This window comes from Macaca nemestrina, chromosome 4 (genome assembly GCF_043159975.1).
Source record: "Macaca nemestrina isolate mMacNem1 chromosome 4, mMacNem.hap1, whole genome shotgun sequence".
Lineage (NCBI taxonomy): Eukaryota > Metazoa > Chordata > Mammalia > Primates > Cercopithecidae > Macaca > Macaca nemestrina.
In genome coordinates this window covers 127,992,392-128,018,082 of record NC_092128.1, presented here as the reverse complement: position 1 = coordinate 128,018,082, position 25,691 = coordinate 127,992,392, and the positions used below count along the sequence as shown (strand labels likewise).

The following is a 25,691-nucleotide window of genomic DNA, read 5'->3' as shown; positions in this document are numbered from 1 at the left end:
AATTGTTGGATAGTGTGCCTCCTATGAGAGGCACAATTTTACCTCTGTAATAAGCTCTGATATGACACAAGTATTTTATAGAATATTTATGAGTGTCATAATCCTCTGTAATTGTGATACAATTAAGAGACCAAGAGCCTTACTGATTGTTCTAAGCTCAGCTATGAGAGTCAGAATCTCTTCTATTGGCTGAGCTGTCATATGACTGTCATTATTATTCCTGTGATCCGAACCCAGGTATATGCCAGAATCACACCTGTGGGCAGAACCAGGCAGGAGAGTCACATCACCTGAATACTGAGCCAGGAGTATATTAGTATCCCCCCTGTGAGTTGAGTGCTGGTAGGAAATTCACATCACTATGGTGCTGGGACCAGTGATGTGTCACAATGCCCTCTGTGGGCAGAACCCTGTCTGAAGGATTACATCACAGAAGTGCTGGCCTCAGCAATATGTCACAATCCCCTTGTGAACAGGGCCCAGGCAGGAGATGACAATCACATCACCTGGAAATGAGACCAGAGGTATATCGCAATGCCACCTGCAAGAAGGGATTAGGCAGAAGGGTCACCGTACTGAGGCTATTGGCTTAGGCATAAGTCATAATTCAAACTGTGGGCTTTATTCAGACAGTATAGTCAAATCAGTCAAGTTCTGGCTGGGCAAAGCTATATGTCACAGTCACACCTGTGAGAAAGTCTAGGAATGGAATTTACATTCCTGAACGTGTTCTGGGTCCAGGTATAAAAGTACACACCTTGTGAACTTTTACAAACCTCATGTGTCCAAGAATGCAAATCACAACTTCTTTTCTTTTCTTTCCTTTTCTTATTATTTATTTATTTACTTAATTATTTTGGAGACAGAGTTGCACTCATGTTGCCCAGGGTGGAGTGCAGTGGCGTGATCTTGGCTCACTGCAAGCACTGCCTGCCAGGTTCAAGCAGTTCTCCTGCCTCAGGCTCCTGAGCAGCTGGGATTATAGGCATGAGCCACCACATCCAGATAATTTTTGCATTGTTAGTAGAGATGAGGTTTCGCCATGTTGGCCAGGCTTGTCTTGAACTCCTGACCTCAGGTGATCCACCTGCCTTGGCCTCCCAAAGTGCTGGGATTACAAGCATGAGCCACCATGCCCAGCTGCAAGTCACAATTTCAACAGCAAATTGAATCCATGCATGACAGCCAAACCTCAGACAGCACCTATTAGGAGAGTTAGAGCCTAATATAGGTGCTAAATCTTGGTCAGAGACTCATTGTCTCACCTGAAGGCTGGACCCACATATAAGAGTAACAATACCAACTTCTGACTGCCTTTGGGTGTGAGATTCAGAACCTTAACATTGGGCTGTGTCCATGTGGGAGTGTGACAGTCTTTACTGTTGGCAGTGTATGCATATGAGAGTCAAAATCTCAACAGTGTACTGGGCCTTGTTATATACTCTTTGCACCATGTGTGGCTGTATATATGTGTAAGACTTGCAATGCACTCTGAAACTTTTGTTCTTATATGAATCTACGATCTTACTCATTTCTCCAAGCCTAGGGATAAGATTCAACATCTCTTCTATTGACTGGTTTAGATATGAGAGTCATTACCACGCCTGTGAGCTAGGTCCAGCAATAAGTCACCATTTTACCTGGGGCCAGATCCACATATGACAGTCAAAATTCCAACTGTAAACTGTGTCTATTAGTGACATTCAGGACCTCAACTGTGGACTCTATCCATGCATGAGATTGACAATTTTAACTGTTGGCTATGTGCTGGGCTCCAGAATGACATGCTCGGTACCACCAAAGGGCATTATAGAATATGTATAAGCTTCCTCACACTGTGTGATCTTACCGGAAGCAGGAGACTGAAGACATTATACATGGTCATAAATCCAGCTAGAATAGTCAAAATCTTTTCTATTGGTTGCATCCATGTATGATAGTAATCATCATGCCTATGAACTGGACCCAGGTATATGTCACAATACCACCTGTAAGCAGAGACTAGGAAGGAAAGCCGCATCACCTGAATACTGAGCCTGAGTATGGCAACATCCCTTCTGTTGGAAGAGTCCTGGCAGGAAGGTCACATTACCTGGCTACTGAGCCCACTCATATGTCACGATGCCCTCTGTGGGCAGGGCGAAGGCAGGAGAGTCAAATGATCTGGGTGCTGGGTCCAGCAGTATGTCACAAATTACCCTGTGGACAGAGCCCAGGAAAAAGAGGAGACTCACATGACTTAGGTGATGGGCACAGAGATATAGCATGATATTCTGTGAGAAAAGGGCTAAGAAAGAAGAGTTACATTACCCAGATGTTTGGCCTAGGTATATGTCACAATCCCAACTATATATAGGCACTGCTAAGACAGAAGAGCCACATCACCAGGATGCTTGGCCCACTGATTTGTCACAATCCTTTCTGTAAGCAAGATCCAGGCAAAAAAGACAGTAACATCTACTAGGTGCTGGGCCCAGTAACCTGTCTCAATTCCCCACGTAAGCAGGTCCAAGGCAAAAGAGGAGATTCATATCACCTAGGTGATAGGCCCAGGGATATGTCCAAATTCCAAATGGGGGTGGGGCCCAGGAAGAAGGGGAGAGTCATCTCACCAAGGTGATGAACCCAGTAATATGTCACAATGCCCCTTGTGGGCTGAGCCCAGGCAGGAGAGGAGAGTCACATTACCGAGGTGATTGGTGCATGAGATATTTCTAAATCACCTCTGAGAGCTTGGCCCAGACAGGAGAGTCCCATCACCTATGTGCTTGGCCTAGGTGTATGTCACAATCTCATATTTAGTCTGAACCCAGGCAGAAATGTAAAATCAATCAGGTGTTGGGCAAAGGTATGAGTCAAAATCACACCTGCAGAAAGGTCCAGGGGTGAGATTAACAATATCACATATGGTCTGGCTCCAAACGTAAGAATCAGCACCTCTTGTGAGTTCTGTCCAAGCACCTGAGTCACAATCTCAACTGTGGACTGGATCTGTGCATAAGACACCCAACCTCATCTGCAAACAGTATCCTGATAGGGGAGACCCAGCCTCACAAGGGTGTTTGGTCTTGATTCAAAAGTCATCATCTTACCTGTGATCTGGATCCATGTATGAGAATCACACATCCAACTTTCAATTGCCTCCAGCTGTGAGATTCAGAACCTCAACAATGGGCTGTGTCCATGCGGAAGGTGATAATCCTTACCATCAGCTGAGTGTAAAACAAGAGTCACAATTTCATCTGTGTGCTGGGCCCTGTTATGAAATTCTCTATACCACCTGAGGGCATTGTATAATATGCTTGCGTGTTGTAAGGCTCTTTGACTTTTGTACAAGTAAGAAACCCAAGATGTTACCTGCTGCCCTAAGCCTAGTTACTGAAGTAAACATCTCTCATATTGGCTGGGTCTTGGTATTAGAGTCCTTACCATGCCTGTGAGCTGGGTCCCAGAAATGAGTCACCATCTCACCTGTGGCCAGATTTACATGTAACAGTCCCAATTCCAACTGTGGACTTAATCAGCATGTGAGATTCAGGGGCTTACCAGTAGGCTCCGTCCATGTATGAGAGTGACAATCCTAATCTTCTGCTGGGTGTGCCTATGAAAGTCACAATTTCACCTGTGTTCTGGTTTGTATTATGACGCTGTCTGTGCCAGCCAAGGACTTCATAATATATGTGTGCGTGGGTAGGAACTTTCTGTAACCTTTCTACAAGTAGGCGATGCAGGACCTTATCGTTTGCCCTAAACCTATCTATGAGCGTCAAAATCTCACCAATTGGCTGGTTCTACATCTGAGAGACATTATAATTTCTGTGTGCTGGGCCTAAGTAGAAGTCACAATTCTACCTGTGTGTGAAAAGAAAGCAACAAAGTCATATCACTTGGGTGATGGGCCATTGATGTGTCACAATTCTTTCTGTTGACAGTCCATAAAAAGAAGATACATCACCTGGGTGCTAGGCTTAGTGATAGGACACAATGCCCTGTGTAGGCAGGCCACAGGCAGGACAGTCACATTACCTGGGTGCTTGTCCCAGTGACATTATAATCCCTTAGGTAGAAAGGGCACACGTAGCAAAAGAGAGTCGCATTACCTAGGTGCTTGGCTCAACTATATGTCACAATTGTTTTGGTTAGCAGGGCACAGCCAGTAGAGAGCCATATCACAAACTGGTGAGCTCAGTGACATGTCAAAATCCTTAATGGAGGCAGAACATAAGTAAGAAAGTAGAGCCACATCACTTAAGTGATGGGCCCAGAGACATGTCACAATGTTCTCTGTGGGCAGAGCCCAGGTCAGAGACTCACATCACCTAGGGGCCTGGTTCAGGTATATTTCATAATCCCAACTCCATTTGTTGGCTAGGCTTCCATACGACAGAAAAATCAATCAGCTGCTGGGTAAAAGTATATGTTACACCTGCAGGAAGGTCTGTGAATAAGATTCATAATCCCACGCATTTCAGGGTTCAGCTGTAAGAGTCAACACCTTCTGTGAGTTGTGTCCAAGTATGAGAGACTGAATCTCAATCATGGACAAGATCCATGAAGGAGAGCCTCCGCTCCACCTGTGAACAGCGTCTCAGTAGGGCAGCCACATGCTCACAGTTGTACTGAATCTTGGTTTGAGAGTCACTCTCCTAACTGTGGACCAGATCCACATAGGAGGGTCACAATGTCACCTTTCAACTTCCTTCAGATGTAAAATTCAGAACCGCATTAGTGGGCTGTGTTTATGTGAGAGGATGACAATCCTTACTGTTGGCTGGGTGTACATAGCAGGGTAACAATCTCACCTGTGCGCTAGGCCCTGTTATTACACTCTTTGTACCACAGAGAGTTCCATAGGGTATGTGTGAGTCTGCTCGGAAACTTTAGTGGTGATATAATCCCATGATACTGCCCATGGCCCTAATTAGGCCCAGGCACAAGAGTCAATGCTTCTCTTACTGGCTGGGTTCAAGTATGAAAGTTATCACCTTGCCTGTAAGCTGGGTTCAGAAATGAGTCACCATCTTATCTGTGACTGGATCTACACGCAATAGGCACAATTCCAACTCTAGACTCTGCCTACAACTGAGATTCAGGATCTCACCAGTGGTCTCTGTCTGTGTGTGAGGGTGACAATCCTGTCAGCTGGGTGTGCATAGGAGAGGGGTAATCTTATCTCTGTGTTAAGCCCTGCTATGACACTCTGCGTACAGCCTGAGGGCTTTATATGATATCTGTTAGTGTCATAATCTTCTGTGTACTTTGTATAAGTAGGAGACCCTGGATGTACTCACTGTTCTAAGCCCAGTCACAAGAGGCAAAATCTCTCTATTGTCTTGGTCCAGGTATGAGAGTTATTACCTTACCTGTGTTTTGAGCCCAGATATATCACAATTTGAACTCTGGGCAGAAACCAGGAAGAAAAATCACATCACCTAGGTGCTGAGTACGGCACTATGTTAAAATCCTCCATAGTACAGGGCTCGCCCTGGCAGGAGAGTCACATCACCTAAGTGCTTGGCCCGGGTGTATGTATCAGATCAATCCGATCTGATGCATGCTGGGCCCACACATGAGAGTCACATTACTCAGATATTAGACAAAGGTATATGTCACAATCACACCTTCAGTAAAATCCACAAATGAGATTCACAATCCAGCACATGTCTCAGCTCCAGGTATGAGAGTCAACATGTCCTGTGAGTTGGGTTCAAATACACGAGTCACAATCTTAACGTTGGACTTTATTTGTGCATGACGGCCCCAATCATACCGCACACTGTGCCTTGGTAGAAAAATCACAGCCTATTAGGTGTGTTTAATCCTGGTATGAGTCACCATCCAGCCTGTGGACTGCATTCACATACGAGGGTCACAGTTCCAACTTTTGACTGTCTCCAGTTGTGAATTCAGAACCTCAACAGTGGGCTGTATTCATGTGGTAGACTGACAATCCTTACTGTCAGCTGGGTGTACATATGAGGGTCACAATCATAGCTGTGTGCTGGGCTCTGTTATGACACTCTCTGTACCACTGGAGAGCTTTATATGATACGCATGAAAGTTACAATCAGCTCTGAGACCTTCATTCTGGTATGGACCCTTCATATTACCTGATTTTCTATTCTGAGGTATAAGAGTCAACATTTTTTTTTGTGGATAAGTCCAGGTATGAGAGTCATCACCATGCCTGTGACCTGAATCCAAACATAGGTAACTGTGAGAACTGACCAGGTAGGAGGGTCATATCACCTGGGAGCTGGGTCAGGAACATGTACCCACTGTTCTAAGCCTAGGTACAAGAGTCACAATCTTTATTGTCTTGGTCCAGGTATGAGAGTTATTACTTAACCTGAGTTGTGGGCCCAGATCTATGTCACAATTTGAAATCTGGGCAGGAACCAGGAAGAAAAATTACATCATCTAGGTGTCCCCTGTGGGAAAGGTCCCGGTAGGAGAGTAAAAAATTCTTGGTGCTAAGCCAAGTGAAATGATTCAATGCCCTCTGTGGGCAGGGCCTGCAAAGGAGAGTAGAGTCACATCACCTTGATGCTGTGTTCAGCAACATGTAAAAATATCCCCTTAGGGCAGGGCTCATCCAGGAGTGTCACATCACCCAGGTGCTTGGTCCAGGCATATGTCACAATCCCTCCTGAAGGCAGCACTTGGGCACAAAAGGAGGATTACACCACCTAAGGGATAGGCCCAGAGATGTCACAATGCCTCTGTGGGCAGGACCCAGGCAGGAGAGTCATATCACATGGATACAGGGCCCAGGGATATTTACAATCCCCACTGAGGGCAGGGCCCAGGGATATTTACAATCCCCACTGAGGACAGGGCCCAGGGATATTTACAATCCCCACTGAGGGCAGGGCCCAGGGATATTTACAATCCCCACTGAGGGCAGGGCCCAGGGATATTTACAATCCCCACTGAGGGCAGGACCCAGGGATATTTACAATCCCCACTGAGGGCAGGGCCCAGGGATATTTACAATCCCCACTGAGGGCAGGGCCCAGGGATATTTACAATCTCCACTGAGGGCAGGGCCCAGGGATATTTACAATCCCCACTGAGGACAGGGCCCAGGGATATTTACAATCCCCACTGAGGGCAGGGCCCAGGGATATTTACAATCCCCACTGAGGGCAGGGCCCAGGGATATTTACAATCCCCACTGAGGGCAGGGCCCAGGGATATTTACAATCCCCACTGAGGGCAGGGCCCAGGGATATTTACAATCCCCACTGAGGACAGGGCCCAGGGATATTTACAATCCCCACTGAGGCAGGGCCCAGGGAAAACGACATGAGCCACATCACCAGGTGCTGGGCCCAGTGATATATCACAATCCCCTCTGAGGACAGCACCAAGGTAAGAGTTACATCACCTAGGTGCTTGTGCCAGGTATATGTCACAATTCTATTTGTGGGATTAGCCCAGGCTAAAGTGGCAAATTGCTCAGGTGCTAGGAAAAGGTATATGTCAAAATCACACCTGTGGGTGTGAACCAGAAAACATGTTACATCACCTGGTGCTGAAGCAGAGAGATGTAAAAAGTATTTCTGTTGGCAGGGCCGAGGCAGAAAAATAACACCTCTTAGATGCTGGGCCCAGTGATATGTCACAATTATTTTTGTGGGCTGGGCCTAGCTAGAAAAGGAGGGTCATATGGCCTAAGGACTGGGTCCAGGGCTGTCACAATTCTCCTTGTGGGGACGGCCCAGTCAGGAGAGTCACAGCACTTGAGTGCTGAGCTTAGAAATATGCCATGCCAGGCGCTGTGGCTCATGCCGGTAATCCCAGCACTTTGGGAGGTCGAGGTGGGTGGATCATTTGAGGTCTGGAGTTTGAGATCAGCCTGGCCAACATGGTAAAATCCCATCTCTACTAAAAATACAAAAAAATTAGCCAGGCATGGTGGCGCATGCCTGCAGTCCCAGCAACTCAGGCGGCTGAGGCAGGAGAATCACTTGAACCTGGAAGACAGAGGTTGCAGTGAGCTGAGATCACACCATTGCACTCCAGCCTGTGTGACAGAACAATACTCTATCTGGGGGGGGAAAAAAAAAAAAAAAAGAAGTATGTCACAATGCCGTTTGTTAACAGATCCCAAACAAGACAGTCACATCACCTGATAGTTGGGGCCAGTGATATGTCACAATTATCCATGTGGCAGGGCCCAGAAAGAAAAATGAAAGTCATATCACCTGAGTGCTGAACCCATTGATATGTCAGAAGTCTCGCTGTAGGCAGGCCCCATGTAGAAGTGGAGAATCACATCTCTTAGGTGCTGGGTGCAGTGTAATGTCACTATCTTTCTGAGAGCAGTGCCCGGGCACATGAGTTACACCTCTTTGGTTTTTGGCCCAGGTATATGTCACAATTTTATTTGTGAACTGGGCCATCTGGAGAGTCAAATTACTCACACGTTGGACGAAGTTATATGTCACAATAACACTGGGAAAGGTCCAGTGGTAAGTCCCACCATCCTGCACATGTCTTGATTCCAGGTAAAAGATTCATCATGTGCTTATAATTGGGTCCCAGGTGTATGGCACAATACAACCTGTGGGGAAGGAGAGGACAGAAAAGACACATCACCTGGGTGCTGGTCCAGAAATACATCACAATCCCCCTTGCAGGTGGGACCCTGGCAAAAGAATCATATCACCTGACTGATGGGCCCAGTGATATATCAAAATCCCCCCTGTAGGCAGAGCTTAGGCAGGAAAGGGGACTCACTTCACCTAAGTAATTAGCCTAGACATGTGTCACAGTGGCCCCCATGGGCACGGCCAAGGCAGGAGAGTGACATCACCTTGGTCATGGGCTCAGCAATGGGTCACGATCTCTCCAGTGGGCAGGAACCAGGTAAGAGAGGGGAATCACATCACCTAGGTGCTGGGCTAAGTGATACGTTCCACTGCTTCTTGTAGGAAGAACTCAGGAGGGTCACATTACCTGGGTGCAGTACCCAGCTAAACGTCACAATGCACTCTAAGCGCAGAGCCAAGGCAGTAGAATGAAGTCACATCATCTATGTAATGAACCCAGAAATAAGTCACAATGCTCTTTGTAGGCAGGGAGCAGGCAGGGGAGTCACAGCACCTGGGTGACTGCTGGTCGCAATGAAATGTAAAAACGCCCTTGGCAGGCAGAGCCCAGAAAGGAGTTTCACATTACTTAGGTGACTGGTGCAGGTATATGTCACAATTTTATCTGTGGGCTGGGCCTAGGAAAGAGTCAAATCACTCAGGTTCTGGGCAAAGGTATATTTCCCAATCACACACTTGAGAATGTATAGAAATGAGTTTCACAGTTTCACACAAGTCCTGGCTTCATGTGTGAGAGGCAACCCCTCCTGTGAGTGGGGTTCAAGCAAAGGAGTTACAGTCTCAACAATGCACAAATCCGTGCATAAGAGCCCCAGTCTCACCTGCAGATTGTGTTCTGATAGGGAACTCACAGCCTCACAGGTCTGCTGGACCATGGTTCGACAGCCACCAAACCAGCTGGAAACCAGATCCACATGTGAGAGTGACAATTCCAACTTGCAACTGTTTGTATGTGTGAGATTAAGTGCTTCATTTGTAGGCTCTGTTGATGTGTGAGAATGAAGAGCCTGTCGGCTGGGTCTGCATACAAGAGTCACAATCTCACCTGTTAGTTAGGCCCTGTTATAAACTCTCTGTATCACTGTAGGGCTTCATGTGATAGTCCTGATTGTTGTAATGTTCTGTAAATTTTATACAAGTAGGAGACCCGGGACATTACCTGTGGCCTTAAGCCTGGCTACACAAGTCAAAATATCTCCCACTGGCTGTGTCCAGGTAAGAAAGTCATCATTGTGCCTGTGATCTGGACCCAGGTATGTGCCACAATTTCACCTGTGGGCAGGAACAAAGCAGGAGAGTCACATCACCTGGCTGCTAGACCCAGTGATATGTCATGATGCCCACTGTAGGCAGGGCACAGGCAGGGGAGTCACATCATCTGAGTTCTTAGTTCAGCAATACATCACCTTCTGTAAGTAGGGCCCAAGCAGCAAGAAGAGTCACGTTACCTAGGTGCTGAGCCTGGTGATATGTCACAATGTTCCCTGATAGCAGGGCCCAGGAAAGAGCAGAGTCATATTGCACAGTTGATTGGCCCAGAAATTTGTCACAATCTTCACTGAGGGCAGTGCATAGGAAGAAAAGGAGAGTCACATTAACTAGGTGATGGGCCCAGCCGTATGTCACAATCTTTCCTGTAAGCAGGGCCAAGCAGGATACGAGAATCACATTACATAGGTTATGGGCCCAGGTATATGTCACAATCCTTACTGAGACTAGAGTCCTGGAATGAGAGAAAAATTACACCACTTCTTTGATGTGCCCAGAGATATGTCACAATGATCCCTTTGGGCTTGCCCATGCAGGATGTGAGAGTCATATCATCAAGGTAATAAACCGAGAATCATATCACAATTTCCCCTGAAGGCAGGGCCAAGGCAGGAGAGCCACATCACCTAGGTTCTTGGCCCAGCAATATGTCACAATCACTTCTAACTGCACAAGCAGGAAAGATGAGTCACATAACTTACGTACTGGGCCCAGAAATATGTCACAATCCTCAATGAAGGCCAAGACAAGGCAAGAAAGTACAGTCACATCACATAGGTAATAAGTCCAAAGATATATCACAATGTACCCTGTGGTAAGTCCCAGGCTGGAGAGTTACATCACTTAGGAACTTAGTCCAGGTATATGTCACAATCTCAACAGTTGGCTGAGTTCGAACAAATTGTAAAATAAATTAGATGCTGTGTGAAAGTATATGCCACAATCACACCTGCTGGAAGGTCCAGGAATAAAATTCACAATTCTACATATTTCCCAGCTTTAGGTCAGAGAGTCAACACCTCTGGCAAGTTGCATCCAAATACATGAGACACAGTCTTAACACTGGACAGGAACTGTGCATGAGAGCTCCATCTCCATCGGCAAACAGAGTCCCCATAAGATAGGCACAGCCTCACCAGGGTGCTGAATCTTGGTCTCAGAGTCACTATCCTACCTGTTGACTAGATGCATGTATGTGAATCAAACTTTCAACTTTTCATTGCCTCTGAGTGTGAGATTCAGAACCTCAACAGTGAGCTGTGTCTATATGGGAGAACGACCATCCTTATTGTTTGGGTATGCATAGGAGATGCACAGTTTCCTCTCTGTTTTTGGCTCTGTTATGACACTCTTTGTACCATCTGAGATCTTCACACAACATGCTTGAGCGTGGAATTCTGCTCTGAGAACTTTACGTTTTTATGGATCCAAGATCTTACTTGTTACCCTAAGCCCAGGCAGAAGTCAACATAATTTCTCTTGTCTGGATCCAGGTATGAGAGTCATCACCATGTTTGTAAGCTGGGTCGAGAAAGGAGTCCCAGTCTTACTTGTGGCCAGATCCATGTATGACAGTCAAAATTTCAACTGTGAACTGTGTCCACAAGGCAAAGTCAGGACCTCACTAGTGGGATCTGCCCATGTGTGCAGGTGACAATTCTTACTGTCAGCTGGCTGTGCATATGAGAATAAGTCTCAACTTTGTATTGGGCTGTGTTGACACTCTCTGTACCACCATAGGGCATTATGCTGTATGTGATTTTTATGCTGTATGTGTTGTGATTTTTTGTGACCTTTTTACAAGTAGAAAACCCAGAACCATCCCCATTTTCCCAAGCGTAACAGCGACAGTCAACGCCTCTTCTATTAGCTTGGTTCAAGTATAAGAGACAACACTGTGCCTGTGAGTTAGTTAAGAAATGACTTCCCCTTCAACCTGTGGCCAAATCCATATATGACAATTACGATTCCAACTGTGGTCTGCAACCATATTCAAGATTTATAACCTCACCCGTGGGCTGTGTCTAGGTTTAAGGGTGACAATCCCACTGTTGGCTGGGTGTACCAATGGGAGTCACAATCTCACCTGTGTGTTGGACCATGTTATGACACAGCTCATACCACCCAAGGGCTTTATAAAATATTTCTGTCATAATCTCCTGTGACCTTTTATAAGAAAACCCAGAAGCTTAGCTGTGTCCCTAAGTCTAGCCAGAAGAGTAAAAAATTTGTTGTATTGGCTGGGTCTATGTATGAGAGTCACTATCATGTCCGCTAACTGGGCCTGGCTGTAAGTAACAATTTCACCTCTGGGTGTGGATCAGGCAAAAGAGTCACATCACCTGAATTCTGGGCCAGGAATATGTCAACATTCTTCTTGTGTGCAGTGCCATGGCAAGAAACCCACATCACCTGAGTGCTGGGCTTAGTGATATGTTACAACGCCTTCTGTGGACATAAAATGATAGTCACATCACTTACATGTTGGGCCCAGAAATATGTCACAATTCCTACTGTAGGCATGGCCCAGGCAGAAGAGTCACAACATTTGGGTGCAGGATCCAGTGATATGTTACAATTCTTACTGAAAGCAGGACCCAGGCAGAAGGGATGAATCACATCACCTAGGGGGTGGGTCTAAAAATATATCACAATTTCCCCTGTGGACAAGGTTCAGGCAGAAAAAGATGGTAACATAACCCAGGTGATAGGTCCGGAGATATGTCCAAATTTCCCCTAAGAAAAGGGCCAAGACAGGAGAGTAATATCCCCAAGGTGTGTGGCCCAAATACATGTCACTGTCTCATTTTTTGGTTTTGTCCAGGCAAAATAATCAAAGCTCACAACCTGGGTAAAGGTATATGTCACAATCACACCTGCAGGAATGTCCAGAGATTAGATTCACAATCTCACATTGGTCCCAACCTCAGGTATGGGAGTAAACACTTGTGAGTTGGGTACAAGTTTGCAAGTCAGAATCTCAGTGGTTAACTGGACTCCTGCATGAGAGCCCCAAGACCCTTGCAGACTTTTTCCTGGTAGAATAATAACAGCCTCACACGTGTGCTGAATATTTGAGAGTCATCATCTTTTTTTGTGGAACAGATGCACATGTAAGAGTCACAGTTCCAACTTTTGACTCTCTCTGAGTGTAAAATGCAGAACCCCAGCAGTGACTGGGCTGTGTCCATGTGGCAAAGTGACAACCCTTACTGTTGGCTGTGCCTATGAGATTCCCAATCCCACCTGCGTGCTGAGCCCTGTTATGACACTCTCTGTGCCACTCAGGAACTTTATAAAATATGCACGAGTGTTGTAATCTCTGACCTTTCTACAAGTACAAGACCCAGTAAATAGCCTATTTCCATAAGCCTATTTAGAAGAGTCAAAACCTTTTCTATTGTCTTGGTCCAGGTAAGACAGTCATCATTATGCCTGTGAGTTGGGCTGAGGTATATGTCACAATCTCACATACGGTCAGGGACCACGCAGAAGTTCACAACACCTGGGTGCTAGGCTAGGAATATGCCAATATTTCCCCTGTGAACAGGGCCCAGGAGGAGAGTTACATCAACTGGGATCTTGGTTCCGTGATATGTAACGATTTCTTTTGTAGGCATAGCCTGGGCAGGAAAGGAGAGTCACATCACATAGGTTCTGGGCACAGCAATATGTCTCAATGTCCCCTTTAATTGTGGCTTAGGCCAGGGAGCAGAGTCATGTCACCTAGTTTATGGGCTTAGTAATATGTCACAATCTTCAGTGGGGCTCGGCCCAGCTGGGATTGTAGAGTCACATCTCCTAGGTGATGAGCCCAGAGATCTGTCACCATGCCTTCTATAAGTTGGGCCTAGAAAGAAGGAGAGAGTCACATCACCAGGTGATTGGCCCAGAGATATGTAACAATTTCTTCTGAAGGCAGAGTCCAGGCAGGAGCATCACATCACCTATGTAGCCCAAGTATATTTCACAATTTCAACTGTAGACTGGGCCCAGGCAAAAATGTAAAAGCAATCAGGTGCTAGGCAAAGGTATATGTCACAATCATACCTGAAGAAAGATCCAGAAATAAAATTTCTAATCCTGCACATGTCTCAGCTGGAGGTTTGTGAGTCAACACCTCCTGTGAGTTGAGTCTACGCATGCAATTCGCAATCTCAACAGTAGACAGGTCCATACATAAGAGCCTCAACTCCACCTGCACACAGTGTCTTAGTAGGGCAGACACCCGAGCAGGAGTGCTGAAGTTTTGTCCAAGAGCTGAGGCAGAAGAATCGCTTGAACCCGGGAGGTGGAGGTTGCAGTGTGCTGAGATCGCGCCACTGCACTCCAGCCTGAGTGACAGAGCACGACTCCATCTCAAAAAAAAAAAAAAAGTTATAATTTTACCTGTCAATCAAATCCGCATATGAGAGTCACAATTACAAATTTTGACCGCTACCAGCTGTGAGATTGAGAACCTCAAGAGTGGGCTGTATGCATGCGTTGAGGGTGAACATCTTAATTACTGGCTGGGTGTGCCTATGGGAGTCACAATTTCACTTGTGCACTGGCCTGTGACAACATCTTTGTACCACCCAAGGTCTTTATAAAATATGCATGAGCGTCCTAATAGTCTGTGACCTCTCTGTATGGAGAATACCCAGAAGCATACCTGTTGTAATAAGCCTAACTATGAGTAAAAATCTCCCTTATTGGCTGGGTCCTTGTACAACAGTTATCGTCATGCCTGTGATCTGGACCTACACATATGTTGCAATCCCATCAGTGGGCAGGAACCAGGTAGGTGGGTCATGTTACCTTGGTTCTTGGCCAGGGATTTGTCACAATACCCACTGTAGGCAGAATGCAGGCAGGCAAGTGACATCATGTGGGTGCTTGGCCCGGTGATATGTCTTAATCTTTTCTGTAGTCAGGCCCAGGTAGGAAGAGAAAGTCATATTATCTATGTGATGGACCCAGTGATTGTCACAATCTCCCTTGTAATCAGGGCCCAGGCAGGAGAGAAGAGTCATATTGCCTAGACAAAGGGCCTGGTGACATGTCACAATCTTCACTTGGGGCAGGGCAAAAAGAGAAGGGTCACATTATCCCTGTTATGGGCTCAGAAATATGTTACAATGCTGCCTAGGGGACAGAAGTAAGTCACATTCTTAGTGATTAACCCAAAGGTATGTCACAATACCTCTTAAAGGCAGGGCCCAAGAAATAGAGTCAAAGACCAGGTGTGGTGGCTCACGCCTGTCATCCCGGCACTTTGGGAGGCTGAGATGGGCAGATCGCTTAAGGTTAGGAGTTCGAGACCAGCCTGTTCAATATGGTAAAACACTGTCTCTACTAAAAATACAAAAATTAGCCGGGCATGGTGGTATGTATCTGTAATCCCAGCTACTCGAGAGGCTGAGGCAGGAGAATTGCTTGAAGCCAGGAGGCGGAGGTTGCAGTGAGCTACAACCAAACTCCAGCCTGCGTGACAGAGGAAGACTGTCTCGGGAAAAAAAAAAAAAAAAAAAAAAAAAAAAAAATATATATATATATATATATATATATATATATATATATATATATATATATTACATGAGTCCCCTAGACCTAGAAGGTGCTGCTGAGGTCAACACTGAACAGGGCATAAGAGGCATATTAGTCTTCTATTGCTCCGTAACAGGTTACCATAAAATTAGTGGTTTAGAACACACCCATTTATTAGCTCATGGTTCTGTAGAACTTATGGTTCAGAGTCCGGCAGGCTCCGTTGGGCTCTCTGCTTTAGTTTTCAAAACGCTAAAGTCAGAGTATCAAACAGTCTGGGCTCTCATCTAGAGGTGCTGGGAAGAACCCACTTCTATACCCATTCTGTTGCTACCAATTTCCAATTCCTCATGGTTGTAGGACTGGGATCCTTGTTCCCTTGCTCACTGCTAGCTAGGACCCACTCTCTGTAAGTAGATGTTTCCCCACATTTTACTCAATTTGTCCCCTCCATCTTCCAAGTCAGCAAAAGCACATCGCATTTCGCTCCTACTTTGAATCTCTGACTTAGAGAAAGCTCTGTGCTCTCAAAGGCCTGCATAATTAGGCCAGGCTGACCTGGATAATCTTTCTATCTTGAAACATAACACAATCACAGAACTGAAATCCCATCATATTCAGAAATTTCCGAGATTTGGACATCTTTGGGGAACAATTTTAGAAATTCTGTCTACTACAAGAGCTAGGACTCAAAAAAGAGGCTTGGAATCCTAACTGGCAGGTTTTTGGCAGCAGCCAAAAATCCAAATGAGACTTCTGTGAGGGTAGAGGTGGGGTCTGAATTCTGACTCCCCAGGAGGTTTGCCTTTGCACTGTTTGAGTGCACACATTTGTAAAAGGTCTCACACCCACTCCTTTATTTCTTTGATCTCCTAGGGCATTCTGATGGTCATAGTAATTTTGAAGGCCAGGATCCTCCTTCCTCTGAATTGGGTCAGTGAACCTTCTTGCTGTCCCCATGAAGGGTCCCTGTTATGTCCCACGACAGCCCAGATCTGGAACTCAGTCCAAACCAGCCTGTAATCCCAGCAATTTGGGAGGCTGAAGTGGGTAGATCACCTGAGGTCAGGAGTTCAAGACCAGCCTGGCCAACATGGCAAAACCCTGTCTTTAGAAAAAATACAAAAATTAACCGAGCATGGTGGCACATTCCTGTAGTCCCAGCTACTCGAGAGACTGAGGCAGAAGAATTGCTTAAACCCAGGAGACGGAGGTTGCAGTGAGCCGAGGTCACGCAGTTGCACTCCAGCCTGCGCAACAGGAGGGATACTCCATCAAAAAAAAAAAAAAAAAAAAGAATTTTTACCATTTATTAGAAGGGAAAAAATTTTATTTTAATCAATATTTGCATTGTATTTTAATACACAGCAGGAACTTATAAGAGAAAACCCAGAAAAATAATTAGGATAAGGCTGGGTACTGTGGCCATGCCTGTAATGCCAGCACTTTGGGAGTCTTAGATGGGAGATCACCTGAGGTCAGGGGTTTGAGACCGGTCTGGCCAACATGGTGAAAACTTGTCTCTACTAAAAATACAAAAAGTTGGCCGGGCATGGTGACAGGCACCTATAATCCCAGCTACTCAGGTGGCTGAGGCAGGAGAATCTCTTGAACCCAGGAGGCAGAGTTGCAATAAGCCAAGATTGCACCATCGCACTCCAGCATGGGTGAAAAGAGCAGGACTCCATATCTCAAAAAAAAAAAAAAAAAAAAAAAAAGAATAATCACACCTGCAAAAAGTAAGTGGATTAGCTTTACATAATAAACTTTAAAGGTAAGGATTCGCCAGGCTCTGTCACTTCTCCAGCTCACTCAAAAAAAGTAACAATTATCAAGGATAATAGAAAAGGGAAGACCCAGCTCCAGCTAGTTTCCTCCCTCCCCATGATGCTATTTTTTGCCAGTTTTGTATCGACAAGAAAAAAATGGAGTGAGAATGAGATCTGTACCCTTGGGGACTCTGGCAGTGAGAAGCAAAGTAGAATATGAGATATGCTTAAATATCCTAGAGAAAGATTTCTAGGTTAAGATTTGAAATGCACCAAAAACTTGTGTGGTGTTAATGAAATGACTCAACCTCTCTGGGTGTCAGTTTCCTAACCTGTAAAATGGAGATCTATGCCTACTTCATCAAGTTGTTGCCAGAGTTAAATTCTTTTATTTATTTATTTATTTTTTTTTGAGACAGAATCTCATTCTATCACTCAGGCTGGAGTAAAGTGGCACAGGCGTGAGCCACTGCACCCAGCCTAAATTCACTAATATTTAAAAGTGGCGGTTACTGCAAGTGTCCACATTATTAATAAAATAGTATCAGTGGCCGGGTGCAGTGGCTCATGCCTGTAATCCCAGCACTTTGCGAGGCCAAGGCAGACTGACCATCTGAGGTCAGGAGTTCAAGACCAGCCTGACCAACATGGGGAAACCCTGTCTCTACTAAAAATACAAAAGTTAGCCAGGCATGGTAGTGGTGGGCACCTGTAGTCTTAGATATTCCAGGAGGCTGAGGTAAGAGAATCACTTGAACCCAGAAGGCAGAGGTTGCAGTGAGCCGAGATCCTTCCACTGCACTCCAGCCTGGGCAACAGAGCAAGACTCTGTGTCAAACAAAACAAAATAAAACAAAACAAAAAGGTATCAGACTTCAAAATACATAAAAGAGATAATGTTAATGAGACCAAAGACAAGATTCCCAGATTCATAAACAGTCCAGCAATATCCGAATGAGAAGACTGACAAGTAAGTTGAATTCTTTACAGCTCCACTGGAGAAAATGAGCACGGGGGCTCCAGCAAGATAAGTACCTGGCCAATGTCCAGTGACTAGTAAGGGTAGAATCCCTAAAGATCCTGTGAAATACAGTTACACAATAGACTAACAGGAAAAAAGTGGAACAAACCAGGCCACCCAGCAGATACTACCAGGAATGGGAGAGCAGAAGAAGGTCAGAGCCACAAAATCTAACCAGAAGACACCAAATTGCAAAGAGATCCTGCTCCGTGCACAGCCGCTGTGGTTGCCTCAGGACAATCTTCTCAGACAGCTGCCTTGAGATGGCTGACAGCACAGTGTCTTTGCAGCCACACACCAAACAGCAGTGCATCTAAACACAGGTCCCAAGACTCTCCTCTCCATTAATCCTCATTTTAAAATGATGGATAGCCTCACATTACAACATTCCCTTTCAACACTTGTGAGCAAGGGTAACCAGACCCCCTTACCAAAAGAGGGAACTGGGAGTAGGGTAAGAATGCTGAGGGATGGGGGAGGGATGCATGCACTTTACCACACAGACTGTCCCTAAGGGCCTTACTTTTAAAAAGAGCAGCACCCGGCTGGTGCGGTGGCTCACGCCTGTAACCCCAGCAGGTTGGGAGGCCGAGGAGGGTGGATCACTTGAGGTCAGGAGTTTGAGACCAGCCCGACCAACACCATAAAGCCCTGTCTCTACTAAATATACAAAAATTAGCCAGGCGTGGTAGCAGATGCCTGTAATGCAAGCTACTTGGGAGGCTGAGGCAGGAAAATAGCTTGAATCCGGGAGGCGTAGTTTGCAGTGAGCCAAGATTGCACCACTTCACTCCAGCCTGGGTGACAGAACAAGACTCCATCTCAAAAAAAAAAAAAAAAAAAAGACTAGAGCCCTAGTATTGTGCTATCATCTCCATATATTTCCTCATCTTGCCACCTGCATAGATGACAGATGGTTTCTCTTCCTTTCTTTACAAAGGCAGTGATGAATCCAGGTGTAATTAATCCTGAAGTGGTAAATTCTTCACAAGTTTCATAAGTACAGTAATAGATTTCCATGGTCACAATCATGTTTTCCCATTTTTTCTGATAGTGTACCACATTCAGAAATGACAAATGAAAAACTATTGGAATATGTGACATGAATGAACTATTACTTTCCTGTAGATTAACACCTGGGTTTTTACAGATTAGATATAAAAACAAGAAAGCTGGTACCAACTTTCTGAAAGTAACTTTCTTTTTTCCTTTTTTTTTTTTTTTTTCTGAGATGGAGTTTTGCTCTGTAGCCCAGGCTGGAGTGCAGTGGTGCGACCTCAGATCACTGCAACCTCCACCTCCTGGGTTCAAGCAATTCTCCTGGCTCGGCCTCCCATGTAGCTGAGATTACGGGAACACGCCACCATGCCCAGTTAATTTTTGTATTTTTAGTAGAGATGCGGTTTCACCATATTGGCCATGCTGGTATCAAGCTCCTGGCCTCAGGTGATCCACCAGCCTTGGCCTCCCAAAGTGCTGGGATTACAGGTGTGAGTCACCATGCCCTGCCAAAAGTAACTGTTTCTGAGGACTTGGGATTTTAGGGACATCAATTATTTAGAGGCTACATGGAAGCAGAAGTGCTCCTGGATGTTTCCACTATCTAGACAGAACATTTCAACAGATCATTCCCAGCAAGTTCAGTTACATCCCTGACTGCAGGTCATGAGCTTTCCATCCAAAGCAGAGATGTTAAACCTCACAGGTTCAGATGCCTTCCAGATGATCTACACCTTGAAAGTTGCTCCCACAAAGCTGGAGCACCATCTCTTCCAGAGAGAGCTGGTCACCATCTATGTCTTTGAGACACTGGCCAGTCAGGTCTAAGGTGAGATGAGGCCCATGATTACAAGTGTAAAATATCAAAACGATCATCACCTTTAGGTTGATTTTTGGAGGCCTAGCCCCTTAAATGGGTTGGCGAAAATGTCCCACCAGACACATGCCTGGAAACATTGGTGCTTTCTCCTCTGCTTTTAACAGATCCCGGGTAAGCCAATACTTACTCTCCCTCATGTCTCGACTTCCACTTCCACGAAAAAGGGGTCAGTGAGGTTGACATTTTCACCAAACCACAGCCCATGTTACCCACTGCAAAGCTGAAGTTGTACACGGGCGGCCCAGGCAGCAAATCTCTCCCAAATGCTGCTGAACTGGCGCTCTGCCCGGAGTAAGCAGAGGCCGGTGGCACAATGTACAATGTCTCAGACAGACATCAGGCCAGTTTCTGCAGTAGTTTAGGAAAGCAGGCGGCTCCATCGGCTGGAGGAGGCGCGATGCTGTGGAAAGACCAGCGGGCAAGGATAAAGAGAGGAAACCGAGTTGCTCAGCCGGAGGTGGGACCTGCCAGATTTGTGCAAAAGCGAGGTGTACTTCGAGAAGTCACACCCTTCTCACTGTTCAGCCCAGTTTTATCCCTCATATTCCTCTCCAAACTCACTCCCCATGGACAAGGGGCAGCAGGGGGTGAGCGGGCAGCACTGCATTGCCACACCACCCTGCCCCTCCCACTGAGCCCGGTGCCTAATGGAATTGTAGTCCTGCAGCCAGGCAACCAGAGAGCGGTGAGCCGTTAAGAGACTACAATGTCCCCGCATGATCGGCGAGGTGCGCAGCGCCCTGCCTCTCTTTCTTCTTCTTATTTATTTATTTATTTATTTATTTTGACGGAGTCTCCCTCTGTCGCCAAGGCTGGCGTGCAGTGGCGCGATCTTGGCTCACTGCAACCTCCGCCCCCGGGGTTCAAGCGATCCTCCTGCCTCAGCCTCCCGAGTAGCTGGGACTACAGGCGCCCGCCACCACGCGCGGCTAATTTTACGTATTTTTAGTAGAGACGGGGGTTTCACCGTGTTAGCTAGGATAGGCTCGATCTCCTGACCTCGTGATCCGCCCGCCTCGGCTTCCCAAAGAGCTGGGATTACAGGCGTAAACCACCGCGCCCGGCCGCCCTGCCTCTCTTTCTAAGGCTATGCCCAAACCCCGAGCCCGGAGCATGCCGGGATTGTAGTCCTGCAGTCCTGCAACCAGGGGACTGTGAGCGGTTAAGAGACTACAACTCTCAGCATGTCTAGCGAGGGGCGCACTGCCTTGCCCCAGGGCTTCGCACCGCCCCCAGCCTTGCGCATGCTGGGATTGTAATACTGTCGCCTTGCCACTAACGGGCTACGAGCGGTTAAGAGACTACAGCTCCCAGGATGTACGGTGATGGCACTCGTTTGGACTCCGCTCCTCTGCGCGTCTAGAGCGGTTCCAGATACGGAGGGGATGCTGGCTGTTCCCGAGTCTCGCTTGCCTGCGGGGAGCCAGCGTGGCCCGGGCAGCTGATCTCAACCTGTGATTGTGACATCACCCCTACCTGAGGAAGCCTCTCCCAGCCTGCTCAAGGTTGCCGTTGTTAGGTTTACCCTCCCTTCCTTCCCTCACCCCGTCCTTTCCCTCATCCCTGCACCTTCCTCTGTCCCACGCGGCTTTCAGACATGCATGGTGCAGCCCCTCCATAGCGCAGCCTCTCTGTAAAGGTGGAGCTAGTGGCCCGCGGGCCTAGCAGTTGTCAGGCCTTTTGGGAGCCCATGATGGGAGCTCCCTGGTAAGTGAAACCGTCAATTAACTGCCTAAAATGACAATACCCCATCTCTGGTATCTTTGCACTTGCCTCTCCCAAGCCACCTTTTCCTTTCTCTCTCTCTCTGGACTGTCACAAAGCCTCCTCTGTACCCCAAGAACACCCCATTGGATTTCCAGGCTGGCTGCTTGGCCTACACACCTGGGTCAGGCATCTAGCAGGGATGCTCCTGCCACTGTAATAAAGAGGAGAAAACGTCACAGGGGAAAGACCTGACTCCTTCATACAATCAGAATACTCAGAGAAGGGACCCCTTTAAGCCACTTTGGGAGCCACATCCACGACTCTGTGACTCCCACACAGGCTGGTTCCCAGGAATCAGGTGTCCTAGTGTTAACACCGGCCAAAAGGACAAAACAGGACCCTAGGTCCTTCCCAAAACATTAGGAAAGTTTGTGTGCTGAGGTAATGTACAATGTCTTTTTGCCCTGAATAGGGCTCCCGTAGAAATTCTTTTAATAATGATTTTTAAATATCTCTCTGGAACCACTTTTAGTCATTTGCTGAAGGAACGTAACAGTAATTATGTTAATTCATGTTTTTCATGTTTTTCTTTTAGTTTTTCAGATTAAGTAATTAATACTGTACATTTCTGAAATTGAAGTATGCACAGCTTCAATTCCATGCAGGGAGGATGCAATAGGAGAGAATATCCTGGGCACATCTTTCTGGAGAATCACTTTTACTACAAGATTTGTAAGAAACAAATTTATTTCCAAGGTAAGAAATTAAAACTCTAAAACAAGGCTAGAAAGTCATCTGCCTTTAATAACCCTTAGTCATCTGTGCCTGATATGTGAGACATTCTCCAAGATAAATCTCTCAAGGATAACCTATTTTCCATCATTATAAATAGTAAAAGTTAGAAATCATAGAAAGTCAATTGAAAGCCCTGCCCTGCCAGTTTCTTAAATCACAATATGGCCTTGGTATGATATTACTTGGATTTTCTTTTTGGGATTTGTTGACTGCTTGGATATAAAAATATGGGGTTTTCACCAATTTTTGCAAGTTTTAAGCTATCAATTGTTACTTTTGCACCCCATTTAATTTTTCTGTCCCTTTACTCTTTCTGGGCCACAATCTTCTCACAGATTGGTAAGACTGTTCATTTTCTTCAAACTTTTTGTACTTTTTTTTTTGGATTGAATAATTTCTATTGTTCTTTTTCTAATCGATGAATCAACCTCAAAGTACTATTTAAAAATTTCATTATCTTTCTATGTGGTTCTTTTTAATAATGTGCATTTCTCTACAGAGATTCCACATGTATTTACTCATTATGAGAATTTTTTTTCTTCACCCATGAGTATAGTTTTAATGGCTGCTCTCAAATACTTGACTGCTGATAACATCTTGGACATTTTGGGGATAGCTTCTTATGCCTATGTTTTATCTTGTGTATGGATTACATTTTTGTGTTTCTTCTCATGTCTTTTAAATTTTAAAATTGTATTTTAAAAACTATAAATAATATTTACAGAGACTCTGAATCTTGTTGTATTCCTTTGAAGAGTGTTGTTATTTTTTGAAGAGGGAGTTAATTTGGCTGGATTCAAATTCAAATACCTGTCTCCCTTTCAGTGGGCACAGCTAAAATTACCATTCAGTTCTTATTCCCACATATATCATATGTATGATATATAGATGTGTGTTTCTGTATAACAATATATGACATTGTATCCAGATTTTACCATTATTTGTAAGAGTAGTGTTCGACAAGCTACTCCACTATTACTGAAAGCCAAAACCTCAATTTTATATTATTTTTGGATTTTACATAAATTACATTATATAGTATGTATATTTTTACATCTACTTTCTTTTATACATCATATTTGTAATATTCATCAATGCTGCTATAGATATGTAAGCACTGAGATTACAGGCATGAGCCAACATGCTCAGCCTAAAATATTTTAGGAGGCTAAGGTGGGAGGATCACTTGTGGCTGGGAATTTTAAACCAGCCTGGGCAATAGAGTGAGACCCTCTCTCTACAAAAAAATCAAAAATTAGCCAGGCATGGTGGCATGTGCCTGTCATTCCAGCTACTCAGAAAGCTGAGGCAGAAAGATCAGTTGCACCTGTGAGTTCAAGGCTGCAGGAAGCAATAATTGCACTCCTGCACTCCAGTCTGGGTAACAGAGCAAGACTCTGTCTCTTAAAAAATAATATAGAAATTTAATTTTATACATTATGTTAAAATACACACAAAATTAACTATTTTAACCATTTTAAAGGTTTCAGTTGAGATGAATTAAGTACACTCATTATTTTGCTACCATCATTTCCATATATAAAAAGCATTTTCCATTTTTTGAAACTGAAACTATACCCATTGAACAACAACTCCTTGTTATTCTCCCCCAGCCCCTGGGAAACACTCTCCTACTTTGTGTTTCTATGAATTTAATTAGTCTTAAGTTCTACACATGAGAGGGATCATATAGTAAAGAAATCATGAGGAAGAATGATAAAAAATGTATCACATGCTTATTAATTTTCAATAAAAACACCAACAGAGATCAGTAGTACCTGGTGATTATAAATAAATAGATAAATGCGAAAAAGGAATTGGCAGTGTATATTATATTCATGACAATGGGGCCTCAAGTACCACAGAAGTGAGTCCTCTGCCCCAGTCACAGGGCTGGTCAGTGGTGGAACTGGGAGCTCAGTGTAGTTGTCTGACACCCAGATCCCATGCCTAGCCTAAATGTCACTGAGCCCTAAGGCACTTTGCTCCTGCTGGTCCAGGCACTCAGTGTCCCCTAACATTCATCATGGCATGTTCTCCATGGCCTTGAGGGTGGTGTTGCTGGCCTACTGGGATAAGCGATCCAGCTGGCAGGACAGGTTGTAGCTACAAGACATAGAGGCAGATGTGAGGCCTCTAGGAGCCACACCCCTAGTCTCCTTCCCAGTGCCTGCCCAGCTGGAGTGCTGGGCCCCAGGGGTCACCATGCAGCAGGGCCTGACACTCACCAGGGAGCCATGGCCACAGGCTCTTGGCAGGTGGCCCAAAATAAATATTCTCCATGCCCTCTGCCGATCTGCTAGACCCTCACCTCTCAGTCTCACTGAGCCACTCCATTAACTGGAGGCAGACCCAAAATTGCTCCATAGGCTGAAGGTGATAATTGTCTACAGCCAGCTGAAACAGCTGCATCTCATGGAGAACTTTGATCTCCTGCAGCTAAAGGGAGGGACAAGTGGAAGATGTGGATAGGAGGGTCCAGGAGACAGGGGAGACAGGCCTTGAATGGACACCCAAAAGTGAGTATTCATCCCCATCACCACCCAACAGCACAGGGTGTTGCCTCCATCCTGGGCACATTTTCCAGTTATCTGGTGATGGGAGACCCTGCCAGAAAGGATTATATGGATGGGAGTGAGCCTGGCATGGGCAGGGTTGGAACCAGGATCCTGAGGCTTGGGAGAAGAGAATCCAGGACTACACCCTTAGATCTCAGCACTTGGCAAACTCCTCTCATGAGAGTCTCACAGCTGCCTCTGTGAGCTGAGGCATCAGGCCCCTTTTCCCTATGAATGTTGAGGACTCCACATCAGCTGTCAGTTCCTGTTCCCTGAGTGATGAAGCTGCAGAGCTGCCTGCTTGCAAAGCTCAGTGAGGTTTGGCCTGAGCTGGACTCAGACTCTCCCTCAGGTGGTGCCAATGGAAGGAAAGTAAATGACCTACTAATGGGGCCTGGGTGAAAGATGCTGAAGGGAACTTGTGGGAAAGAGAGGGAACAGGGGCTGGTTTCTGGGGCTCTTCTCTTAAGGGCCTCTTCCTGTTCTCTAATACCATGCAGTCCCAACCTGTTTTCAGAGTTGGATACAGATAGCCCCTCCTCCAGG

The 25,691-nt window shown here is 45.7% G+C and overlaps 1 protein-coding gene and 1 long non-coding RNA gene across 19 annotated transcripts in view; one reads left to right on the top strand and one right to left on the bottom strand.

Moving 5' to 3' along the window:
- Positions 1-21,162, bottom strand: part of LOC105495921 (uncharacterized) — a 37,499-nt gene extending 16,337 nt beyond the window's left edge. For 3 of the 11 annotated variants that reach the window (XR_011622425.1, XR_011622433.1, XR_011622426.1), the window contains exons 1-5: positions 20,213-21,075; positions 9,778-9,890; positions 8,430-8,569; positions 3,093-3,212; positions 2,093-2,199 (exon numbers count right to left, since the gene is read on the bottom strand). This is a non-coding gene — a long non-coding RNA (uncharacterized lncRNA). The other 8 variants (XR_011622427.1, XR_011622435.1, XR_011622432.1 and 5 more) reach the window with 7 other exon arrangements.
- Positions 20,782-25,691, top strand: part of LOC105495923 (zinc finger protein 736) — a 59,711-nt gene continuing 54,801 nt past the window's right edge. For 4 of the 8 annotated variants that reach the window (XM_071095237.1, XM_071095238.1, XM_071095235.1 and 1 more), the window contains exon 1: positions 21,301-22,548. The gene's annotated coding sequence lies outside the window, so the exon portion shown is untranslated. Of the gene's footprint in view, positions 20,814-21,300; positions 22,549-25,691 lie in introns of those variants that run through there. The other 4 variants (XM_071095240.1, XM_071095239.1, XM_071095236.1 and 1 more) reach the window with 4 other exon arrangements.